The sequence below is a fragment of the Capsicum annuum genome, chromosome 8, assembly GCF_002878395.1.
Source record: "Capsicum annuum cultivar UCD-10X-F1 chromosome 8, UCD10Xv1.1, whole genome shotgun sequence".
Lineage (NCBI taxonomy): Eukaryota > Viridiplantae > Streptophyta > Magnoliopsida > Solanales > Solanaceae > Capsicum > Capsicum annuum.
In genome coordinates this window covers 172,392,403-172,406,754 of record NC_061118.1, presented here as the reverse complement: position 1 = coordinate 172,406,754, position 14,352 = coordinate 172,392,403, and positions in this window count along the sequence as shown.

The window sequence follows — 14,352 nt, the reverse complement described above, 5'->3', positions numbered from 1 at the left end:
AAACTCTGTTGGAAGCGTTATCCTCCGAATGAAGCCCTACTCGGCATAAATTCAAATTAATCGAGCTCCAATGCGGAAAAAAAAAAAACTTTCGGAAAGATGAGGTAAAAAAGAAAAGGAAAGATATTGGCATTTTTTTATTGAGAAATGATTGGTGGATTCACTAAGCAGACAGATGTCAAATTATAAAGACATGAATTTAGGTCCAAGCAATTTGTTGTTAAAACCATTATCCATTTCAATACCTAAATTCAGTAACAATATTTCGCCGACCTTTTAATGATCATTTGAAGGTTGGCCTACTTTTACTATTATTAATTGTCTTCTCAAATTATTATAATATCTATTCCACTCATGCATATACATAACTCGAAATAAAAAATATAGCGCATAATTGCACCACTTGTAAAGAAAATCGTTAGTAAAATTCAAGAGCAATAAATTTAATTAAAAAATTGAAGTTATTAGTAATAAGTGATCCTTCTTGTTATTTGAATTCTTGTAACTAAGACATGGTTACATTAAGTATTTTAAATTTAATTATTAATTATATTTAATAATAAAAATAATTTAAAAAATCTTAATTTATTAAAATAAATTAATAAAAAAGTTTGATGTAAAAATTAAGTAAAATAAAACAAAGGGGGTATAAATGATGATGCACACACATGACTTATGATATTGAATATTGAAATAGTGAAAAAAAGGTTAGATTTAGGTTTAAAAAAAAAAAAAGTTGATATTTTTTTTTTTTTTTTGAAAGAAAGAAAGAAAGGTTAAATTAGTGAAAGTAGGATTACCTTTATTTTTGGGCATTTAGCTTTATTGGCATTAAATGTGCACACGTTTGCACATTGACTTGCGTCTTATTTGACCAAACACTTTAATAAATGAGCACTTTCGGAAGTTTCATGCACCTATAATAATCGATCTACTTATTCAATTTATTTAGACAAAATGATCTTCTCTACTATATCGATTTTGTAAGTTAGGACACTTCTATTTATATATTTGTTATTTAAACTCCTGAACTCACTAAAAATCAAAATTTTAAACACTTTTTTTGTGAGTATAACACACTCGCCCCACGTCAGTTGCCACGTCATTTTAAATATTATATTAAATTCCACGTCATTTTTAAAATACCACTTAAAAATTTATAAAATAAAAAAATTAAATTAAAAATTAAAAAAAAAGGAAAAAAGGTCGATCTTCTTTCTTTTCTCTCTTCTTCATTAATTTTGCTTGATTTCTCAATAACAATACAAGTTCTCACGTGCAGCTTGAGGCGACTGAAAATTGGGAGGAAACAATTGATGATATCATCAATAATTTTGACAAACAACACCAATAGAAGCTCTTGTACAACATCTCCTTCTACTAAAAGGGTATCGATTTTAGAGTATTAATGGAGCTACCAGTTGTTCGATATTCAATTTGGCCACTGATATGTTGGGAATGCATTGCCAGATTGTGTATAATCTTCCCAGTAATAACAAGTGAAGAAAAAATTGCTCAAAATCTTTGCTGGCTTGTATTGTTTTTGATATGTTTCTGTTTCTCCGTTCTCATAAACATAGCAAAAGTAATGTAACTTTAGTAGTGTTTATTCGTAGTTCTGTTTAAATTTAAGACGGTAACATCTTAGATTGGAGAGCAAATTAACAAGATATAATTTCATTACTTATTACCCTTTGTGCCCAAAGTTGGGCTGTGAAAAGATTGAAATTTTGATGTTTTTCTACACTTTATTTAAGGTTGTTCTTTGATACCCAACAACAACAAACTCAGTGTATTCCCACATAGTGAGGTCTGGGGAGGGTAAAATGTACGTAGTCCATACCTCTACCTCTAAAGAAGTAGAAAGGTTTTCTTTGACATGTTTTTGACAATTTTGAAGTTGGATTGTGAAAAAAATTAAAATTTTGATTTTTCTATACACTTTGTTTAAGGTTGTTCTTTGTTTAAGATTGGAATTTTGGAAGTTGATGGCAATGGCTGTTTAAGGTTGTTTTTGATTTAAGATTGAAACTTTGGAAGTTGATGGCCATGGCTATTGTTGAGGAATTTAAAATGTTCGTAGCGATGGCTATTGTTGAGGGGGGCAACGGTGGGGTGGAGGTGGGGGATTGGTGGACGACGGTGGGGTGGGGGACTGGTAGACGACAGTAGGGTGGGGTATGGGAGGTTCTGGATGGCAGAGGGGTTTGGGGAGGGCCTTTTTTTTAAAAAAATAAAAATTATTATTTTTAATTTTTAAAAATATATTTATAGTTGGGGGACTTATTTTTAAATTATTTTAATATAAAATTGACCCCCACTCGCACTCTAGGCGTGTGCAGGCAAAGGTCAAATTCTGCCCTTTTAATGCCACATAGGCCTGGTCAAAGGGTTTAAAATATTATTTTTTATTGGGTTCAGGGGTCAAGATGACAAATTTGTAAATAAAAGTATCCAACTTACAAAAACGACATAATACAGGGGTTCATAAGGTTATTTTGCCATTTGTTTATATATTAATTCACTTTTCTATTGTGTTGAATAATATTAATTTAATTTATAAAATTTATAGATGATTTATTTATATTTATCTATTCTATCCTTAGTATTAAATATAATTCATTATCTAATATATTTTTTAAAATATTACATTTATTATACTCAAAGAATAACATGATAAAATTATCTCTATCATTTATTGCTTCTCAATTTTTATGTCAATAAAAAAGCGGACAAGCAAAAATAAACGACGATATATTTGATTTGAAAGTTCTTATGTTAGTAATATTTATGTGATAATAAATTATTTTAAATTTTAATTATTTATAATTAAAGAAATGTGATATTCTCTTTTGTAACAGATTAAAAAGAAAAATATAATATTAAAATAGAAGGAGAATAGAATAATAAAAATACTTTTTAATTATTCTTGAGGAAAATGCTCTATTTCAATGTTGAATTATACGCAAAAAAAAGTGAGACACACTCAAATTTTAGGAGGGTCTTATTACCCCCTAAACTAATTAAAATTGTATTTTTGACAACCTTAATGTCTACGTGGCACAACACACTGAAAAGTTCACGTAGGCACGTGTGTGCCACGTAGATACTAAGGTTGTCAAAAATACGATTTTAATTAGTCCAGAGGATAATAGGACCCTTCTAAAATTTGGGTATATCTCAGCCTTTTCGCGTATAGTTCAAAGTGAAAATAGAGCATTTTCCCTTTATTCTTTTTAGTAGTAGTATTTAGTTCATAGTTTCTTATTCTCTAATGTTTTTTTTTTATCTATTATTATAATATTTTAATGTCATTTTTTCTTTTGATAATCTTTATTTAAGTAATTCTCTTATTCTTTTGTATTATTTGTTGGAATAGATAATACATACAGGATCAGATGCATATGTAGACACAGAATGTCTAATTCAAATTGAAATATATAATAATCCAAGAAATAAAATTTTTCTTTTTCTTAAAAGAGAAAAAAATGAAATAGATCCACTTTCTGAATTATTGCCGATGTAATCATAAAAAATGAATTTTTCAGAAATCAGATATTGAATCGAGAGTCTATTAAAAATAGTTTCTCTAGAATATAAAATAAGGATAAGGTTATAAGGCCTGTGTACATTTTAATATTCTTGATATATCACTACTGAATATGTTACTGTCGTATTTGTTGGTGAATATATGTTAGTTTTACATTTACGCGTTTGCTACCACTCCGATTTGCTTACCTAAGAAGGGTTTAATTATTAATCTATTCAGTGCTTTGTGGTCCAAATTGAATTGTATTTCAAAAAGAATTTAACTCCAACTTACATTAATTTCTAAGTTTATATAATATTCCTCCTAATCTGTAGGCAATTAAAATAAATTAAAGGGAACGGCAATATGATAAGTGGCGTAAGCTATTCAGTTAAAGAGCACCTTTAATTTATATAATGAATTAAGGGACCCAATATTGCCAAAGCGAAAATGACCACAAAAAAATAAAGTAATAAGTATGTATTTATCAGTATAAGAACTTTACATCAATATATGTCATCTTTACATGTTATAGCAGGCAATATATATTATTTTCAAGATATTTTAAATTTCATGGTTTGAGAAAATTTAAAATTCTTTGAATAACTTGATAGTATAACAAAATTATTTTGTATAACATCATCTCCCATTTTCCCCTCTTGCATAGTTCAATTAGTATTTTTAACATAAGATGGTGTTGTTTGCGTCATCTGCATGTGGTTCTTATGATATTGATTTCCAGTCTTAATTAAAATTATCTGAGTTAGCTTGCTTCACTCACACAATTTGTATATAAATATAAGCAATTCTAATCTATTATGTTAATGAGACTTTCAATCAGTTAAAACTCTGGATGAACAACTTGCTTCTAATAGTTTGACGAAAATCTATAATTAAAGTCAGTGGACAACGTAGGAAGGGGTTTATTACTTAATGAACAAACATATTAAACAAACACGCATGCAGTTTACAAAATTCCAATTGGCAATTAGAATAAAGGGAATATTCATCTTATTATATATAATACAACCATTAGGTTTGTGGCGTTTTGAACTGTCAGCATTAATGTGATACACGTAACTTATTCAGTTCCTCTAACTAATCCAACTTTGTTCATATCCAAAAACTGAGGCGTCCTTTCGTTTGGGAACAAGTTATTTCAGGATAATTAATCACGTGATTAGTTATTCCATTACTATGCTATAAATAATGAGATAAATAATTCACCGACTAACTAATATCTCCAACTAAATACACGATAAAATAATTTTACATTTTATCCCGAAGTTACTATATCTTATAACTCACACGACTCGTTAATAATCTAAAAATACACAAATAAGAAAGGCTTACTTCAGGCGTGAAATTAACTTTCCTTAAAAAAGATATATTGCTCGCATACCGGTCGGACAAAATACAAATAAATTTTTTCATGATTTAACAAACCAACAATTATACTTGCAGATTATTCTAACCAATTTCGTAGGAAACTCTCGTTAATTTCATAGGACAAAATTCAGGCCTCTTCGAAAAAGTCACTTATTTTCACAAATAAATATTGAATAGATATATATCAGTTTCAGTTTGATCATAGATCTTGAAGTTGAAACTCAAAACTTAAATATGTATTTGAGTTTTTGAAGTTATATTGTATTTGAACGTCCATTTTACTTGAAAAAAAGTTGAAGTTTTGTGAGTGAAAGTTTCCAAAGCCCTAAAACTGTCTTGAAAATGTTCGAAAATCAAATTTTCAAAATCTGATCAAATTTAATTGTCAAACAGATAATTTTTAAAATCCATATCAAAATGCTAGCCAAAATTATGTTGATGAGGCTTTCAAGGTTTACAACAACTTGCTTCTTGTTTGACGTAGGATTTATCTCTTTCATACATAATGGAGCTAGGTGTTTGGTAAAAAATTGGAAGGTGTTAGAAAATTTGACATACATTGAATTATTCACCAATTTCGTCTATAGTTTTACTATACCTCGTGAAATTTGTGTCATCTATCTACGTTTAATTTGATCATCGTCATGATGAATTCTTGTTTCGACATTATTTGCAGTCCTAATTAATAATAGCATATCATATCTTTGTTTGGTCCACTTTGAGACGTATGTAATGATTACTATTTAAGTACTTCTTGTAATATACTACACTGTTTTGATCTTATAAGTTAATTCCTGGACACACAAAGCTAGCAAGTACAAAAAAACAGTAGCTTTCTTTCTACCTTTTTTTTTTTTAGCTTTGTCAGTGTAGCACGTTATTACGTTTTTCTCATGAGTGAAATAATGTGTAGTAGACTATATTATCATGTCATTCCAAAAAGTATAGCCATGCACAGTACGTACGTGCATGCTAAAACAACAAGTGTTATGACATGATGCAGTGTATTACATGATTTCGAGTTACTGCTTTATCACATTATTATTGGAGTATATATTGATTGATCAGAACTGATGTAGTACATTACCTTGCAGCTTCCTGGTTCCACAATTTCTAGCTGGCAAATTAGAGGTGGGAGAGTTACGTCGGAAGGATTTCATTCGTGATATCATAGGGAAGTCATGTCCGCTTTTGATTCATTCGATATTAGACTCTCATATTATATATATCTTATTCACACTCTAGCTAGTTTTCAAACTTATACAAGTATGGGGTGTTACATGGTAATCCCTTATCGATGGGTGATATGATAATTTGTCTTATCATATAACTTTGAACGATTCACATTTCTTGACTAAATTAATTATTGATATTAAATTAAACTCATCAAAGTCCACTTTTTATTAATCAACTTGAGAATAGTTAATTAATTCGTCAAAATTTGATCCAATCTGTTCATTTGTCATTTATCTAAGTGTCCTCGTGCAAACTCCAATCATCAGACTCACCCACCCACCCTCTCAAACAAGATATCAAACACATGCAACTCGTATAAGATATGGTTTTAATTTTCGAGGGACAGGAAATTGATGGATGAAAATAGATAAGAGAAGAGAAAAGTAGATATGTCCACTTACCTAACTAAAAACACAGTAGTAGGAGTTGTATATTTCACTATATATATCACATGTCTAAAGGTCCACCACAAACACTAAGGGGTCGTTTGGTAGAGTGCATAAAAACAGTGTATTGATAATGTCTGCGTTAGTAATGTTTGTATTAGATATGCTGGTATTAGTTATGCAGACAACATTTCTCACACAATGTTTGATTTGATGTATCAAAAATAAAATAAAAAAAATAAAGTTTTTATCAAATAATATTTATTTACTAAAATACCCTTTATTTAGCCTTCTTCACTCTCTTTTCAATCTTGTGTCAAAAATGAAAACTCTTCTTCATCGATGAATTTCCAACAGCAAAAATGGTGAATTTCTGCAACAACAAAAGTGGTGAATTTCTTCTTCTGCTCACATTATTCAAAGTAATACTTATTATAAGCTCATTAATGATTATTAAGCTGATTTAGTTGCATTTTTATTTGTTGTTGTAGCCTTCTCACAAGTCATTTATGATAAAAGAAGCTAGCGAAGAACCAGATACAGCACAAACCAATTCCTTATTGGATCCATATGAGCTTTGGAACAAGAACGGAAGAGCAATTTGGGAAAAAATGAGGGGTAAATTAGTCATTTAATTAGTTAATACATGTGTTAAAAAACTTTGTATTAGTAATATATAGAAAAATGATGGTATTAGTTATGCATAGCACAATATACAATTGAGTGTATAACTAATACTTGCATTAGTTATACATAGGTTGAAAATGTATACCAAACAAAGTATTAGCAATGCATAGGACTAATACATGTATTAATTTTTTTATCACACTCTACTAAACGACTCCTAAAAAGGACAAGCCTATATATAACCTTATATAATTTGTATATAATGTATGTATACCGACCAAAAAAATATAATATATAATAAATCGATATTTGGGTAAACATCCCTAAAATATATCATCGGATCATTCAAGTTGTTAAAAACTTTTAAAATATTTGACTTTAAATAATATCATAACATTGTTGTGCTTAGAAAACTATATAAACTTAATTATTTTTAAATTTAAAAAATATGTATCACATGAATTAAAACAAATGAAAGTATATACTAATTAAGATCAGCTATCTAAGCAAGGAGATGATAGAAAGTTTGTGGCAATGTCTTTAGCCTCTAATTATATGCCTAACCTGACATCGTAACTATCATCATGGATGATGTTTAAGTTATATATATCGATAGTTTAAAATTTATTTCAGTATCATTAATGAATTTTAATTGTAGCAAGTGATCGAGGATTATTTATAATTTATATCTAGGTAATTAATTAACAATTAGTATTTATTAAAAAGTTTATACAATTTTATTTACAATAAGATCATGCTCCGTATATTCTTACCAAATGAGGTCTGAAAAGATGCAATTACTGGCCTATGCAGGTCAGTAAAAGAAAAGAAAAAACATTAAAAGAATTACAAAAATTAAAAGAAAAACTTGAATTCTTGGAAGTGCATATATAGTTCTCAGCAAAAACATTTGAACTTGAGCATTAATTTCAACACTTGTAACTGTTTTTTTTTTAAAATAATTATGTGCGAATGAGTCTCCCTGACGTAATTGCAAACGAATTAAAAATAGTAGTATTAGTTATTTATTTTGGTTCAATTTATATGACAATCTGCTTTTAAAAAAATCATGTTTATATAATTAAAAATAATTTAATTTTAATTTTTTTTACTCTTAATAAATTGATTTATGTTTTAGACCATAGATTTCAAAAAATAAATTACATGTCAAGTCAAACAGTGCCACATAAATTGTAAGTCTATAACAAATGAAGGTAATATTTATTGGGTTCGAAATCGAGAGGGCGTCATGCGAAAGCTATTAGTTACAAACTGTCGTGGTGATAATTCAGACAACAAAGAAAAACATACTAAAAAGCATATTATTGATAGGATTTGGTCAAACGACCTACATATTGAAAACTAATATAAAAAAACATAAAACCTATTGGGAGAAATCTCTCCTGAAGAAGATTATTTATAACTACATTGTAGATGTTATTGTGTTATGGTATGGGAAGAAGGTTTTCTATTTATAGGATTCCAAAACTTTTCCTTCAAGAAAGAGGTTAGCTAAATATGAAAAAATTTTATATAAAAAAATCAGGACAAAAAACTAACAATATTACTTCCCCATTTTAAAAAAATCACCTACATTCCTTTTTAGTCCGTTTAAAAAAGAATGATCTCTTTCTTTAATTTCAACTTTTCACATGACATGTTTAAGACCATAAGATAGAAGTCTAATTCCTCGCCCATCACCCTCTAGCTAGATAAAATTGGCCTCGTATTTATCAAATTATCGAGATAAAATAAAATTATATAAATAAGTTATCAGTAGGTTTTTAAGGATAAAAACTTACACGTATTCGGTTTATATATTAAATTAATATTTTTTTTATGATTATATAATTAAAGTAAGTAAAATATATATTGATTAATTATGGTGAAGCAACATAAACTTTAAGTTTGAATACATAATATTCATGCATTGATTTGATGTATATACCAAATAGGTATAAATTTTTTACGGTTTTCAATTAGTAAATATTCTTTAATGTGTATGATCTTATCAAAGGAATGAGAGGGGCCACCCTGCAATAAGAAGCAGTGGGTGCAAAATTAAAAGAATTTAGCCTTTCTTCACTGCCAGCTAGCATTGAAAATGATTATCATAAAAATATTATAAAAAAGTGCATGATCCCTCACATTTTCTTGGCATTTTTCTCCTTATTCTGACCTCAACCGAGGACAGCTCCCAATTCAACAAATATTTAAATTAATCAAACTCTAATATTAAAAATATTAGACGGAAAAGGAAATTGAGGGCGAATTCACCATATGTGAGTTTGACTAAATTAAAAAATTTAGCTTGAATTTTATATACTAAAAAGCTTATTAAATAGTATCATAAATATTGAATTTTGAATCTATAATAATTTAACTAATCGATGAATATATGATATTCTAAACTCATAAATTTTAAATCTTTTTATTCTCAACCACCAGAAGAGGATGAGAAGCAAAAGCAGTAGGAGATCCATCAAGTCAATGACTATGGGGTTAATAAATAAAGTTAAATAAAATAATCATGAATATAATAAGATTAATAATAATGTTCTTCTTGTTGTTCTTCTGGAATTATATATCCTACCTGAATCTAGCTACGAGGAGTCATATCTTCAATAAAATTAATGTTTCCTGTCCTAAGTATTATTGCTGCAATTAATTTGTGGACCCTGAATTTAATGTTCCTTGTTTTGATTGAGTTAGGATTTTAGTAAACGACCATCTAACAACTCCTAAATGTACATATTAATAAACAACAGTGATTTTCTCCTTTTTTGACTATTACTAATAATAATATGAATTATTGTTTGTACATTGAATTGGATGATCATTCAAAGCTATAATTTAATCAGATTCAGATTTGTGTTCTAGATACCTTTTCTGTGTTTAATTTTCTAAATTGTTTACTCATGTCTTGAAAGAGAGCTTTTGAGGAAAATGGAAAAAAAAATTGTTCACACTTACATATATTGCCAAAACTAACAGAATTATTTGCATCAAATATTCACATCAAATAATTATATGTATTATTTGTATCAACTTTTAGTACTTAATCAAGATCTTGTGATGATATACTGTTTAACTTTAATTTGTGACGGTTAATGTTAAATTATATTATATGGTTTATAAGAATGAGTATTCCCATTGAAAAGCTCCACAAATTCCTACTTCAAGTATGCTTATTCTTTAGAAAATAATGATACTTCCTTCCCACTTGTTATCTAGCTTTTCATGGACATAATTATTTGATATTGACGCTAAGAGGTAGCAGATAACTCATAAAATTAATTGAAATATATGTAAATTGATTAGAATACCAATTACAATAACAATAATACGTTTAAAACCAGTCAGTTTGAGGTCAGATATATCAATCTTCACTTCTTTCAATGGACCACACAATTAGGGGATGAATTCTTTTGTGCTACATCAGATTTGACCAAAGACTTGGAACATATAATGGATCACTTTTAGGCAAAGTTTAAATCTTGATGTTTATAGGACTTTGATGGACATATATTTTGAGCAACTTCCAGACTTAAAACTGTTTTTGTTTTTTTTTGTCTTCAAAATTCAAATAATAATAATAATATATCCTAAAAAAATTGAAATTAGCCAATAATACTAGTTCGTCGCTAATTTTCTCACAGATAACAAAATTTTGTGATAATTCACGCCAAATAAAATTAACTACAAATTTTACTATTTAACGACAAAATTTGTCCGTCGCTGATTTATGCCGTGATATTGGTTGATTAACAATGCATGATATGATGCATTGCACGACGTGGAATTGACTGCCTCAACTATAAATCTTTAATTTGCAGACAATAATTCAGCAGTTAGACTGTCAAATTATGGATGAAATGTACAGTAAATTGTAATCAATTCTTAATTATGAGATATGTAAACATTACATGCTCTTATTGACAATATTTTTCGATTGACAACCTTGTGATTGATACTATTAGTTAACCATCAATTCAGACTTTTTGGAATACAACTCAAAATGTTACATCTATTACTTAAGAGATTTTAATACAAGTAGTCGGTTGAATTCAAATCTTACTTTTTCCAGACGGTATACATATAACATGTAGTAATTATATACGATTATACATATATTATACATAATTTCTATATTCACTACCGTCTATTTTTATATAAATAATTGTTTGGATAGGGAATAATATTGAGAAAAAGATTGATAGATACATTTAATTGATTAGTACTTAATTACCTATCCAAGATTCCAAGTATCACAATCATTAGTCAGCATCTATTGCAAGAGTCAACAACAGGGATTTCTGTTTTCATAATGGAAAACAAATCTTTAAAAATGATCACATTTCATATCAAAGGTTAACTTAAATCAGAAATTTGGCATAGCTAGCTAATCATAGATGTCAATCTTTTGAAAATTATTGCAATTTTCTTGATGTATAAAGTTTTCTATTCTTAGCCGCAATAATGGACAATACAACAACAATAACAACAATGATATTCTAAATTAATTGATTTCACGCTTTCTTTTAATTACCTACGATATTAGCATATGTCATGCCAAGCATATTTGACCCTTGAGAAGCGAATATGCCTTATCTTAAGAGGTGTTATGCCATCTCGTTAAATTCTTTTTACTAGATACAGATACATAGATAATAAATCACATAATAATATTGAGTATATAATATAAATAACATGTGTTGTGATTGTATTGATTTGTTGACTTCTTCGCATATTCATACCGTTTTTTTAAAAAATAAAATAAAATTACGTAAGTATCTTCGAATTTTTGCTATGCAATGACAGCAGAAGAGTACTTGCAATATTATTAGCTACTAATTCAATATCCCACCAACAAATTTATTTGCTTTACTTTAATTATTGTATCTTTTCAAGGCTTATCATATAGTATTGAATTTTGGGTGAGTGTTCCATTCTCCAGCTTGCATTTTTTTAAATTGTAATTCAATAATTCAGTTTTTAATTTTCAAGAACGTTGATTTGATACTTCGATATTGATTAGTTAGTACGTACATATATATACATATACACTATATAGAAGAGCCGGTTACCAGGCAGTTGTCATTTCTGCTTTTAGCTATCTGCTAGTTTTATAATTTTATTATATTACCCCTAATTAATATTATATGTTATTTACGTTTTATAAAATTAATAATATTTAATAAAAAATAAAATTGACCTTTATGACATGTCTGCTTCAGCTGTTTCAATCATAATTTTATCCGCTTGCTCTGTGATTTTACTATATAAATCATAATTAATTATTATATGTCATTTACGTATTAGAAAATTGATAATATTTAATAAAAAGTAAAACAAATATTTATGACATGTCTGTTTCAGCTGTTTTAACCGTCATTTTACTATATCACCCCTAATTAATTATTATAAGTCATTTAAGTATTAAAAATTTAATAATATTTAATTAAAAAAAGATAAAATAGACGTAAAATGATAAATTAACTCTTGGTATTTTAAATTAATTTGACATTTTATATGAGGTCCACTTAACTTTTTTAAAAGAGTACTTTTTATAGCAATTTTGTTATATCACTTTTAATTAGTTATTATAAGTCATTTAAGATATGTCTATTTCGCTACATCAATCGTGATATTTAGTTGACATCACTACTGCAATCGTGATATTTAGTTGACTTTCAAAATTATATTAATATCGCTAAATAGAAGAAAAAATATTATAAATTACAATAATCATGAAATATTTAAATTATTTTAAAAATATAATTGACTATCAATGCCACGAAAGTTTGAATAAGAAGAGTATCATAAATTACAATAGTTAACAGCCTAAAATAGTAAATTACAATGTCAAAAAAAATTATAAATTACAATCGCTAACAACTTAAAAAGGCAAAAAATATATTTAATTATCTAAATTTTATTTGCGTCACATAAACTGAGGCAAAAAAATAACATAGCACGGGCCCCTTGATATCCAGCCCTATATAATAAGTCAGAATGAAGCAGGCTGCTCATGGTCAACATGTCTGTTTTAGCTGCTTCAACTTGATTTTATTATATCACCCCTAATTAATTATTATAAGACATTTACGTATTAAAAAATTAATAATATTTAGTAAAAATTTAAAATAAATATTTATGACATGACTGTTTCCGCTGTTTCAACCGTAATTTTACTATATCACTCATAACTAATTATTATAAGTCATTTAAGTATTAAAAAAAAATATATATTTAATTAAAAATATAAGACAAACATAAAATGATAAATTATTTTTCGATGTTTTAAATTAACTTGACGCCTTATATGGGACCACTTAAAAAAAAATTCACAAGTATTTGTTATATACTCCTAATTTTACTATGTCACTTCTAATTAGTAGAATAGAAGAAAAAATATTATAAATCACAATAATTAAAAACTTAAATTCTTTAAAAAATATAATCGATTATCAATGCCACAAAAGTTTGAACAACTTAAAATATCATTATACAAATTTCATCAATCTAAATATAATAATATATGCATAACTTATAATTTATCAACCAAACAAATAAAAGGTTTTAATTAAATGATAGAATTATAAATAACTTACAATTTTTAAAAGACTAGTTAATGATATATACCAAAATCGAACTGAAGCTAGCTAGTTTACTTCTATTTTTTCATATGTATCCAATATATTCTATAATTTTTTATTTATAAAACAACTTGATTTTTACTTGAAAATAGGCTTCGCGCTTAATCTAGTACTAGTTAATATTTCAACTCGGTTACAACATTAATATAAATAACAGGATCTAAGACAGCAAGCTAAGCTATTCACAATCCAATTCATTAATATAAAATATCAGTTTTTCAAATTGTTAAATATTTCAATTATTATTTTTTTAGTCAAAATATTGAGACTTTAAAATTGAAACTCAATTCTTTTGGAAAATTAAAAAGGACAATCTCAAAATCTAAGAACCGAAATAATTTATTACTAATGAATTTTTAATCTTTTGATCTTATGTCCGCTGTAATTTGGTATTCCATAATCTTGACTAGAATTGCATGTCGGCCGTTTTTAAAAATAATATATTCATCTTCCAATAAATTGAGTATCATTTTGATCTATCATATTTTTTTTCTTAAATATTATTATGATTCTATGAAACTATAGA